The sequence below is a fragment of the Megalobrama amblycephala genome, unplaced genomic scaffold, assembly GCF_018812025.1.
Source record: "Megalobrama amblycephala isolate DHTTF-2021 unplaced genomic scaffold, ASM1881202v1 scaffold407, whole genome shotgun sequence".
NCBI lineage: Eukaryota > Metazoa > Chordata > Actinopteri > Cypriniformes > Xenocyprididae > Megalobrama > Megalobrama amblycephala.
In genome coordinates this window covers 258,588-271,002 of record NW_025953361.1, presented here as the reverse complement: position 1 = coordinate 271,002, position 12,415 = coordinate 258,588, and the positions used below count along the sequence as shown (strand labels likewise).

Sequence of the window (12,415 nt, the reverse complement as noted above, 5' to 3'; positions counted from 1 at the left end):
TTACAAGGCTATTCCTGAATTCAGTATTATTCTGGGGGCCGGATGGAAATCTCTGGCGGGCCGGATTTGGCCCGCGGGCCGCCAGTTGACGTTGCATGCCTTACATGTTAATACTTGAACTAATTTACTGTAACATTCAAGTCTGTCTCTTAACCTATAGATGGCGCTATAGATAACTTATGGTGTAGAGCAGCGGGTTTAAGGCTCGAGACACAGCATCTAGGAATTCATACTTTTTATTGACTTTATAGACTATTAAATAAAGGATGATTACAAAACAAATGTTTTGTTGTTGTTGTTGTTGTTTCTCCATTCATTTTTCGACATTTCCACACCTTTGAAGTTTCACTGTTCAGATCTAGGTTTCCCAAACTGAAAGTAGTGCTTTTCACTAATTAAATAATTAAGTTAAATTAATAACTAAAATGTAAAACTAAAAACATTCGAAATAAAGCACTTATTAAAACGATGTCAGATGCAGTTTATTTACCTTGCCCACAAGACAGATTGCGTCATTAGCCTACTGTAGTGTGGTTTCAGCTTTAGTCAGTTCCGCTCCTGACGCTTCACAACAAAAGTCGCCTGCATTTTTGGAAACTATTGTAGTATACTCATACCTCAAAACGTGATGTTATTTGATCTGAAAGGCCAGACTTCAGTGCACTCCATTTGTTTCACCACATCGAGCAATGCAGCACTCCAATACAGGTCAGTCATTCAACTATTTAATATATTTACTAAAACTTTTTACAAAAATGTGAATTTGAATAAATGAATAAAAAAAACAATGATTAGGAGATTAAGAGAGTTTGGTAGAATGATGATGGACCTCAATTTAATTGATGAACCAACGTTACTATCGTATCCACCAAACCTTTTACTGTACTTTTAATCATTACACATATTATCCAGAAGTTCAACTAATAAACACCTTGTTGTTAACACTATACAATAAGATTTGATAACTAAAAAACAATAGACAAACAAACGATGATGACTTCTGCAGCATTTATTAATCTTAGTTCATGTTACTTTCAACATCTAGCCTACTAACTCAGAAATTAACATTTGTATGTTTATTAACATTAACAAGGATTGATATATGCAATAAATAAATATTGCTGTGTTAGTTCATGTGAGCTCCAGGATGCGAAGATGTTTTGATGATGCTTCGTTGTTTGTGTATTACTAACTGGTTAATAGAATAAAATAAAATAAAATTAAATTAATTAAATAAATAAATAAATAAATAAATTGAGCTCCAGGAAGTGCTGAGGACATAAGCTGGCAGGGCAGTAAATGCAACTAAAACTTTTGTTTAGCATTTATTTATGTTTTATCATTTAATAATTTTTTTGTAATAAACACTTTAAATGGGAAATAAAAATGTTGTTGGTTTTAAAAAAAGAACAACTAAGATCAAATAAAAACACTTTACTCAATAGGTAAAGTTTCTAATAACGAGTTTTTGTAGACATTATTATTAAAGTTTCATTGTGCAGTCACTGAAACGTTGTGAACTTAAATCTTTTTAGTGATAATTTTGTGCCTGTTGTGCACCTGGTCACTTCATGCGTTTTCTCTGATCGGATATCTTATTTATAAAAACGATTGCATTTACCCTTGGCCACATAAATGTGTCTCCGCAAAACAGCTACAAATCCGATCTGCAGTTCCCGCGCTACATGCAGATTTAATGGAGTTCATGTCACCGAAAGCAACAAATATCAACTGCATTTTAGTGACCCTCAGCTAATTTTAAAATCAAAGACTGCAGTAGGAGAGAGCACGGCAGCAGCACTAGGTCTCATTACTTTTAATGAAGCTGACTGCGATCGACATACTTTCACTTTCATTTGTGTCAGTTTTCTGAAGAGATACTCAGTTGCTCATCTGAGGTGATGCATTCTGCAGTAGCGCTGTCATATCTAACTATAACATGTTATTTAGCCTATAACACGCTCTCACACGTTTATTTTGTAGTATTTTTGGGAGGAGTTAAATTTACATATGAAGTAGTTTGAGCGATCGGGTTTATATCCATCTCGAATGCGTTTCGGAGGGCATTTAGACCTGGTCTTTTCACGATCGCATAGCTATCCGATCAAAGAAAACACATGAAGTGACAAGGTGGAAAACGCTCATTGCGCGCATTCTGCCATGCCAAATCATGCGCACCTGCTTGCTTCTGTGTTTCTGCATGTTATTGATTATAACTTATTTAAAATAGGCCTATTATAATGTGTCACAGTTCATGCTGGGATCTGTAGGTTGTGGCTAGGTGACACATAACTTAAAAGTGGAGCATGGAAATCCAACATCTCATAGATGTAAGCTACTGAAAAAACAAAAACCGTTTTATACTTTTTATTTGTTTATGCTTATAGGCCATAATGTGTGCTTTAATGTCCTGGTGTATGGCCTATGCAGTGTTCCCAGTGTTTTTTTTTTTGGTTTGTTTTTTTGTATTTTATTGAATATTTCAAATGTTCCTTTACTAATTTAAATCATCAGCATTGGAATACATTGTATTATTATAATATATACATTCTAATATTGATGGAAAAATATTTAGAGAAGAAACTTATAGTAAATTTATTAGGAATAAAACGTGCATTAAAAAAGCCTGTGACAGAATAATTAATTCATAACTGGAATAATCTTAGGACTCTTCGCATCTGAAACGATGATATGATCATTCTGAAATTCCAGAGACAGAGTCGAATCGGTCGAATTCAAACGACTGTTGAAATGCCGTTTTTTGACATTTTTGATATAGATCCGCAATGCAAAGTCAAAATGATGGAGGAGCGCATATAGTACTGTAGTGCCGTTGTTGTCATTCCTAGATTTGTTTTGCCATTTTTGTTTGCATGTTAGTGATAATATCTTATTCATATTAAAGTACTGGGACTCATTCGCATAAGACGTACCCCACCCCCCCAATTTTTTTATTTATTTTTTTATTTTTTTATTTTTGCATATTGGCCCGGGGCTGACTTGCTACGCCACTGATTATGGTTTAATAATATATTCAATAAACAGATTAATGTTCACTGTTATGCATCTGTTGTTCAAGACTGACATCTTATGGGGGCTTAAATTAAGTTTGAAAACCAGTTTCCAGTAAAATATATTTTACAGGGAGTTTAGAAAGCTCAAAGTCACACTTCAACACACAAACGTCGTTTTAAGACCACCTTCTTCATAACCTTTAATCAAATCACTTTTACGTAGGCTATATAATGACTCTTCATTTTTCATATAAAATCAAAATTTAACTTGTTTATAATAACTCATGTCGTGTCTGTCACAGATCCAGGGTCTGTAGTCACGTGTGTTTGTCCATCAGTGTTCAGCTGTCTGTCTGCTGTCTGGAGGATGATGACTTCTGTTTGTTCCTCTGAGGGTATGATTATTCTTTAACATATTATTCTTCTTTAAATATTATAACACACTCATGGTCAAAAGTTTTGTATCACTTGTTTCTGAATTAATATGTTTTCAAATAATACAGTGTTTTTAAGTTTTTGTCTTCATCTTTTCTGTGAGATAGAAATGGATGGTCAGTCTCTGGATGTTCCTCTCTCTGTAGAGGAGACCCGACCAGAACCGGCCCAGAGTTCAGTGCGACCATGCAGTGATGGAGAGATGTAAAAGGCTCTTTCACTCCAGAATTCACATACTCACCTTGTTTAGCCTGGTTCACTCTTCCATTCCCTAGGTCTTGTCTAGTGTTCAACTGCAATTCTTAGCATTATTCCTGGTTTATGCATTTTGGTTTTTGATTGTTTCCTGGATTTACCTGTCTTCCCGTGTGTTTTTGATTTGTTGTTTGTTTGGACTGCTTTCTTGTGGATTTCTGACCTTTTGCCTGTTTTTTTTTTTTACCTTGAGTGTGGAGAAAAACCTGCATTTGAATCCTCTACCTTGGTGTCCCAGAGCAGTTTGTAACAATAATATTTTGAGTTTGCATTTGAGTAATAGTGAGTCAGTTTTTGTTCAAGTGGGATGAGTAAAAACCACATTCACCTCTGTGATAATAGGAAATCAAAGTAACTCACATTGCTTATTTGAAAAAGTAACTCAGATATTTTTCTATAAATTTAAAAGTAAAGCCTTACTTTACTAACTCGTGTTACTTGTAATGCTTTATCCCAACACTGAGTCCATGTTCATTCACACAGAGGATGAGTTTGAGAGGCGATGATGAAGAGCAGCAGATTTAAGAGTCAAGACACAGAAGCATGAACTAGGAATTCATATTGTATTAAATAGCTTCTGTGATCAATTATTAGGATTGATTGCAAAAAGGATGATTAAATGATGATTGTAAAAAGATTTAATTCTTTTTCACCATTTCATGTAGTTCAATTTCACATTTCATGAGTTTAATTATGTCCTGGACTCCTTTGGTTTTATTCAGCATGTAGATAAGGCTACACAATACTCTTGACCTTATCATGTCGTATGGGTTTTCCATCAACAATGTAAACATTGAAGATGCAAGTTTTTCAGATCACAGGCCCATTGTAGTCAATGTTATACTGTCTAGTTCTATGTGTACTGCTAAAACTACAGGATTTTATTCTCGTTTAATCGATTCTCTCACTCTAATTCAGTTTTCTGACATTGTTCTGTACCCTGTTTCACGGTATTTGTCTGGGTTTGTTCTGTGGCTGCCATCTGGTGGTCGCTTTTGGAGGCTGCAGGTGTAGATTGGGCAAAAATACATCAAGATGTATTTTAAAATGAAATACCAAATACCTTCATTTTAAGTGTATCAAAATAAAGTAAAATTAAATAAAATTCTTTTACAAGGAGGCATGAAATTTCTTTGCAAAGCTTCCATCATTTGGCCTATTTGATCTCTTCATCATTACACTGATTCAGTTGATTAAGTAAACAATGTTTGATAGCAACAGCTTTTCTCTGTCCGAGTCATGCAATAAATCTGACATATGCAACCAGTTAAAGGCACAATATATACAGTAGGATTTTTGGATTGAAATATGTTCGACTTGTGTACTTACATTATCCCAAATGTTTCCAAGAATGTTTAAATCTAGAAAAATAAGCAATTTTAACCAGGACACATGTTTTATTAGACAGGGGAGCAACTGTTTGGATTCATTCATCAACAGAAAACAAATTGTTATATAGCTTCTTGTTTAAATCTCGTTTTCTTGATGTTTTACCTTGCCTAATATCGATCTACCTTACTGCAGTGCAACAAGTGCATTAAAACAACTTTCAGTACACAAATGCATCTAATATGATAAACAGCGCCGCATTACCCCACATGCACTAGACCAAAAAAAGCAGTTGCAGCAACTGTGGCATAATAAAAGTTCCTCTGCTCTCCAGGCATGTGTCGCACTCGTCTCTCATTATCAATCGCTCCATCAGTCTCGTTCAGCTCCAACATCACTCGGTCCTGCTCTGCTTCATACTACAGTAACATTAATAATCTCATCCATGAACATGATTTCTGCCCGAGTCCCGTCAGATTCTTTTCCACCGGCTGTAGACAGGAAGACAACAACTCCCATGATTCCATGAAATCGAGGACAAGCGACTGAATAAGCGACCTCTAGCGGCGAAAATGTACATATTGTATCGAACAGATCAAATATTCACATATCCCTCATAATTGTATCCTAATTTAGTTACTTGGTGTTTGGTAACTAAGGGCCTGCTTTGCCTCAGCAACACTGACTCAATGACAAACAAGTCATTTATAAGAAGACAACTGATGGCTCCTGTATTCATAGCAACTAGTTTATAACTAATTGATCATTTGATTATTAATTATAAATATAGGCTGCTGCTCAGTTTAATAGTTTTCAAGAACATTTTGTTAATTTGGTAAACTATTTAGCCTAGGCTAAAATGAACACAAAAACTTACCATGAACTGTTAAAAATGATAGCAGTTTATGCAAAAAAAAATGTATTTTATATCTTGTCCACCTTCTTCCATATAGATCAATTTTCTGTTCGGATCTCAACAATTCTGGGCAAACTACAGAGTACGAACCAATCAGAGGCCGCATTTTTATGATGTCACCATTTAGACGTCTTACAAAGTATTTTATAGTATTTTAAAACTACAAAAAAACAAAACACTAAAGTATTTTGATACAAAATATGAAGCCATTTTCATCAACCCTATCAAATACAAATTACAAAATACTATTTTATATTTGAAATATGTATTTGAAATACATGTATCATAAATACTGTCCATCCCTGGCTGGTGTATGTTCAGTCTTCTTGGATAATCCTCATCAATCCTTGCTTTTGGTAGCTTTGAAGAGCAATAGCTCTAAGTTTTATTTAACTACTTGCTTTGGGTAACACAGAAGGATATTTTTGACATTTATTTGTAAGTAATTAGAAAAAATGTTGTAATCTAAGCATGCGGCATCTTATTTTAAGCTTTTAAATGCAAATTGTAAATATTCTTGGAGATATTTAAAGAATCTACTTTAATATGCAAATGTGCATAATATCCAACAGCATTTCTGTAATTTGTATATTATCATTTGAGTTATTTGAACATATGTTTAGTCATATGTCTAATTTTAGTTTCACTCTGATCCGTCATAGAGTTGTGTCATCAAGATATAATAAATGCTGGAATTTCAACTTACATTTCTTGATTCTGTAATGGATGGAGATTAACTTACTGTCAAACTTCATAAAGTTCATACACAAAGGGAGGACCGTACAGACATGCATCAAAGAAATGATGTTGCAGTTGCAATCTTCAAGCCCAGACAATCTAATTTCTCCCTTTAATTCTTTTTTGCTCAGATATCTTAGACTCTATAGCACATATTAAAGGGTTATTTCACCCAAAAATGAACTTTCTGTCATTTATTATGTCGTTCCACAGTCTTAAGACCTTCATTCATAAATTAAGATATTTTTGATGAAATCCGTGGGTATTTGACCCACACATAGGCAGTAACATCATTGCACCTTTTGACGTCCAGAAATGTAGTTAAAAACATGGTTAAAATAGTAAACGTGACTACAGTGGTACTTCATAACATTAAGATTGAATCCATTTAATAACATCTTTGCAGGTTCTCTGATGGTCACATGACATGAAGGAACACAAAATATTTCAGCTTTTTTAGTAGGCCCTAAGTACTTTATTTTGAATCATAAACTAGGCCTATTTAATACAAAGTCATGAATTCCTAGTTCATTCTTCTGTGTCTCGACTTTTAAACCCGCTGCTCTTCATCATCATCGCTCACACTCATCCTCTGTGAATGAACATGGCCGCACTGAACTCTGGGTCGGTTCTGGTCGGGTCTCCTCTACAGAGAGAGGAACATCCAGAGACTGAAGATCCATTTCTATCACACAGAAAAGATGAAGATGAACTTAGACACACTGTACAGATCTTCATTCAGAAACAAATTATACAAAGCTCATGTTTTGACTGTGAGTGTGTTAATAAATGAATAATATGTTCATTAAAGAATAATCATACCCTCAGAGGAACAAACAGAAGTCATCATCCTCCAGACAGCAGACAGACAGCTGAACACTGATGGGACAAACACACCTGACTGCAGACCCTGGACATTAACAGAAAGAGATACTCGATGACATAGCGCCATCTAGCGATTCACTGACTATCTACAACTATCTTTTTTGTCGGGCGCACTTTTACACATTTACCAAACCCAACGAGCCATGGGTGGAGTATAACTTCCAGAGCTCCATAATAGTGATAATTAGTTGAGCACCCAAATGTCCCCTTGCTGCTGTCTCATGTTCTTTCATTTCAGTTACAGATAAAACATTATGCTATTTAATGTATTATCAAACATGAACTAACAATGAACAATATAAATCTTTACAGTTTTTTAATTATCGTCAATGTTAGATAATAAAAATACACATTTTAATGTCTGAATCAGTAGGCTATAGATGTTGAGATTAACATGAACTAAGATTAAAAAATGGTAGAATTCATCGTTATTGGTCCATTGCTGTAACTAATGTTATCAAATGAAAGCTTTATTGTAAAGTGTTATCAAAAACGCGAGTCAACTGAATTTATGGACAATAATTTAAAACTGACAGTAAATGGTTTTGGTTTTCTTATATGTGAGTAACGTTGGTTCATTGAATAAGTTACACTATCACAATTCAATCAAACAAGAGCAAATCTGTTATTATTCCTATATCAGCATTATATCGAATACATTTATTCTAATTAATATTTTTCGTGTGAAGTTTTAATAGATTAATATAGGCTATATATATGAAATATCTGAAAGACTCACCTGCATTTGAGTTTTCCATTGTTCGATGTGATACAAATGAATAGCAACTAAAGTACTAAATTCATAAGCGTTCAAGCCAGGCAAGGGTTAATCGGCAAAATGGGATGGACTCAGCTTGTAAATCACGCCCCCCGTGCTTGTAAACCAATCGCTTTCAGAGCGCTGGCAGCGATATGGCCAAAAAAGGATATGGGCGGAAGTACAGTCCTGTCTTGCTTGAGCTGACGCGGGAGGGAAAGTATTAGAGCAGTTTCATTCTCAGCAGCAGTGGTGTAATAAGTAATAAATAAGTAATAATACTTCGTTACAGTACTTAAGTATTTTTTTGGGAGAATCTGTACTTTACTTGAGTTTTTATATTTCTGTCAACTTTTACTCCAATACATTTCCTAAATAAAATGTATAATGAAAGAGTATACATGTAAGAAAGAAAATGTAAGAAAGAGTTAAAACTGAACACAATCTTGCTGCTTAAGCTGTGTATAGAACAATTTTTAATAATATATTTTTTTTTTTGCTCCTTTTATATTTTACATTTACTTGTACTTTTACTTTCAATACTTAAGTACGTTTAATATCAAAAAAATACTTTTCATACTTAAGCACAAAAAATATCACATACTTTAAAACTTTTACTCGAGTAACATTTAAACAGTGACTTTAACTTCTACCAAAGTCATTTTCTGGTAAGATATCTATACTTTTACTCAAGTATGGTTTTCGAGTATACTTTATACACCACTGCTCAACAGATTTCTACAAAATAATCAGTTCACACAGAGACCATGGTCTTCTTTTATTCACTAGGTTTATCACGAGAGCAGACAACAGCATTTATTTAGCAAAGGGTTAGTTTACCCAAAAATGAAATTTCTGTCATTAATTACTCACCCTCATGTTTTCTTAAAAGTAATTCTGTATTACCTATGGTTTTTGGAGTACAGTATTATGTTGTAATGTTACAAGGCAGTGTCTAACAAAACTGCTCCAAAGAAAAGGGGAAATATTGTATCTGCAGAGAAATTGTGTAGCTACTAGATGTCAGTGGAGAAAGGGAAAAGAGAGAAGTAGAGAGAGAAAATACGCACTGTGCTGACTTCTTTATTTTATTACAAAAGTACAAACATCACAGATTTCTAGTTCATTCTTTCGTGTCTCGAGCCTTAAACCTGCTGCTCTTCATCATCGTCTCTCACACTCATCCTCCTGTGAATGAACATGTGTTGGGCTAAAGCATTACAACACAAGTTATTAAAGTAATGCATTACTTTAAATTACAACTAAATATCTGAGTTACTTTTTCATATAAGTAATGCAAGTTATTCTGATTTCCCATATATTGACTGAAGCCTCTCCTGCCCTCATGTTGAGAGAATGGAGAGTGCAGAGATGTTGTGTGAACATGATGCTTATTGTAGTTGTAGACTAATGTGAGCATTTCTCACTTACACAAAACCTGATTCAGTTTTCCTCAAGATTAATAAAAAACTGTCAAATGCAAACTCTGAATATTATGTGAACCTGCAATAATGAAATATGTTAAATGACACAAATATACTTTATGTATTTAATCTCACTTCATAAAGTGTCTTTGCTGCTGACCTTCAATGATCCAATTCAACCAATGAGCAAAAATGGTTTTAGACAAACATCATATTTGTTTATTTTTTATTTATTGCTAAAATAAGAGTCGATCTTTCTTCAGCAGTGGCTGAAAGGTTTGTTTGAGCAGCGCCCTCTACTGTACAGCTGTGAATTTGCATTTCCTTCAGCCTAAGGATTACTGATTCCACTTCTGGCCTTAACATCTGCCAAAAATAGAAAAAAAAACATTGGTAATTAAAAAAACAAACAAACAAACCCTGCTTAGATGAGGAAAATTAATGCAAAAGTAATTTAACAGTACTCTCCACAAAAAGTAAGTAAGGTTACTTTTGAATATTGTAATTCTGCAATGCATTACTTTTAAAAGTAACTTTCTCCATCACTGCATGGCCGCACTGAACTCTGGGCCGGTTCTGGTCGGGTCTCCTCTACAGAGAGAGGAATATACAGAGACTGATGATCCATTTCTATCACACAGAAAAGATGAAGATGAACTTAAACACACTGTACAGATATTAATTCAGAAATAAATGATACAAAACTCATGTTTTGACTGTGAGTGTGTTAATAAATGAATAAGATGTTCTTTAAAGAATAATCATACCCTCAGAGGAACAAACAGAAGTCATCATCCTCCAGACAGCAGACAGACAGCTGAACACTGATGGACAAACACACCTGACTGCAGACCCTGGATCTGTGAACAGACACAACATGAGTTATTTTAACAAGATAAATTTTGAATTTATGGAAAATGAATTCATTATATATGTAAAAGTGATATGATTAAAGGTTATGAAGAAGGTGGTCTTAAAACGATTGACTTTGATATTATGAATCAGTGTTTCATTAATGATGAGTCCTCTTTCTGATTCAGCATTCAGAAATATGTTTTTTGTTGAAGTGTGACTTTGAGTTTTCTAAACTCTCTGTAAAACTTTCTGCTTTTCACCAACAAGAGGATTATAGAGGAATTTCTAATATATATGGAGACATTTAGAGGGATGAAACGTCCTTTTCTTTGTCTTTAACTTATTGTTTTGTGTGTTGTGTATGATGTGATGTGAAAATTGAATTTAATCTCAGTCTTTGTTTGTAAATCTTTTAATTATGGCTGACTTCTAATGTTCAACAAGAATATGAATTAAAAAGTGCACTAAAAATACCATGACTTTATTTTTTACACTGTAGCGCCATCACGTCAAGAGGTCGAGAAAAGACACTACAAGTGAAGAGAGAGTACAAAATATCTAATAATAAACCTGTAATAATTAGTTAATAAACATAATTTCTGAATCAGACGGCTAGATTTTGAACATTGACTAAAATGAATAAATGCTGCATAAATCATTATCATTAGTCAGATGTCTTGTAATGTTATCAAATGACTGATTATTATTGATTATTTATTATTTATTATTGATACTGATTATTAAGTGTTACGTAAAAATTCTAAGGTATTTATTAACTTCTGGACAATAGTTTTTATTTGTAATAATAAAGTTTAGTTATAGTGAGTAATGTTGGTTCGTTGAAATGCTGAGGTTCTCAACTCTCTAAATCTCTTAATATCACTGAGCATTGATTATTATAGCTATGAATTTATTCACATTTAAATTTTTGTGAAAAGTTTTAGTAAATAAATATATTAAATAGTTGAATGACTGACCTGTGGAGTTCTGCATTGCTCGATGTGATGCGATGAAAAATTAACTGGAGTGCACTGAATTTTAGTCTGACCTTTAAGTTAGGCATATTTAAATGTGTAATCTTAGCGCCCTCTAGCGCAAGCAATTTGGAGGAACAGGCCGAGTGTTTAAGTGGTGCTCACATAAAGTCAAATGTATGTGCAGATGTAAAAATGTGCAGATTTCTAAGCAGGTGAATTCCTCAAAACAGACATGTAACTGAAAACTCAAGACCACACAGGTAAAGCACACATCTATTTGTTCTGCTGAACACAAATATGAAGAATATTGGTAACCAAACTGTTGATGACCTCACTAACTTCTATATGAATAAATTCAGTGAAATTCAGTATTTTATTATTTAAAATATCTTCTTTTGTATTCAACAGAACAAAGAGATGTGTGTTTTACCTGTGTGATCTCTTGATTTGTCAACTGCACATCAAGTAGGTCTGATTGATTGAAGTCAGAGCTCTAGAAGCATTTGTTCATCTCTGATTCATCAGACCTGCAATCTCAACAAATTAAAACGATTTTTTTCCCACGTTAAATCAACTTTTAGTTGTTAATCAGCATAAATACCAGCATTTAAAAATATAATTTTTGTGTTGTTAAGGTGTAAATCTACAATTTCATAAAATAAATTCAAGTCTGATATTTATTTATTTATAAATAAAAATGTGCTAAAGTCAAAGCTTAATGTATACATTTCAGTTTTTATAACTTAAGTATTAATTTAATACTTTTAACCCACAGTATTTGACATTATTTTAAACACTTAAAGCACATCATTTATTAATTAACATTCAGA

The 12,415-nt window shown here is 33.5% G+C and overlaps 2 long non-coding RNA genes across 2 annotated transcripts; one reads left to right on the top strand and one right to left on the bottom strand.

Moving 5' to 3' along the window:
* The first annotated feature begins 588 nt into the window (after window positions 1–588).
* LOC125261387 lies at window positions 589–4,709 on the top strand. The gene is made up of 3 exons (XR_007183280.1): window positions 589–708; window positions 3,317–3,409; window positions 3,557–4,709. It is a non-coding gene; the product is annotated as an uncharacterized LOC125261387 (long non-coding RNA).
* A 5,297-nt stretch (window positions 4,710–10,006) lies between these two features.
* LOC125261377 lies at window positions 10,007–10,645 on the bottom strand. The gene is made up of 3 exons (XR_007183275.1): window positions 10,521–10,645; window positions 10,275–10,383; window positions 10,007–10,119 (listed from the first exon to the last, which is right to left on the bottom strand). It is a non-coding gene; the product is annotated as an uncharacterized LOC125261377 (long non-coding RNA).
* Between the last annotated feature and the right edge of the window lie 1,770 nt (window positions 10,646–12,415).